We start from the raw sequence: 605 nt of genomic DNA, 5'->3' as shown, positions 1-605 counted from the left end.
ATATATATATATATATTTATATTTATATTTATTTATTTGTATATATTTATACAAAGTCATTGGTGCCGGTAGCAGCGCACACCATAAAGATTTAGATAGTGAGCGTGTACGTACCGACACATTACAAAAAATTTTGAGAGGAAAGAGAAACAAAAAGAGGGAGAGTATTATCGCCAACCTTGAGGAGAAAGCAAAACAGAGAAGAAAGGAAGGAAGTGCTTCGAAGGCACGAAAAACTCGCATCTTCATACAGTTAGATTGCGTTCCTCATACATCCTGAGGGCCAACAACCCAAGCAAAAAGGGAGTGAACAAAAAAAAATAATAATATCACCGTCGTCATCATCATCAACCGCGACAATAATAATAACTGATAATAAAGGCACATAGAAGAAGGTAACCGCCGTGCCATTATCATCATTACCATTATTATTATTTATTTTGCTGTCGGTTTGCTTCTATACACTGTGGTGCCTTATTTCTGCTTGGGGAAGCGTTACACTTCGAGCCAAGGAGGAGGAGGAAACGGAGACGGAGGGAAGAAAAAAATAAAGGACAATTATTAATTTTCCCATTTTTCAAAAAGAGGAGAAGCTAAAGGGTAAG

The sequence above is a fragment of the Trypanosoma equiperdum genome (assembly GCF_001457755.1).
Source record: "Trypanosoma equiperdum strain OVI genome assembly, contig: ctg_1603, whole genome shotgun sequence".
Classification (NCBI taxonomy): Eukaryota; Euglenozoa; class Kinetoplastea; order Trypanosomatida; family Trypanosomatidae; genus Trypanosoma; species Trypanosoma equiperdum.
Note: the sequence above shows the minus strand (reverse complement) of the source record.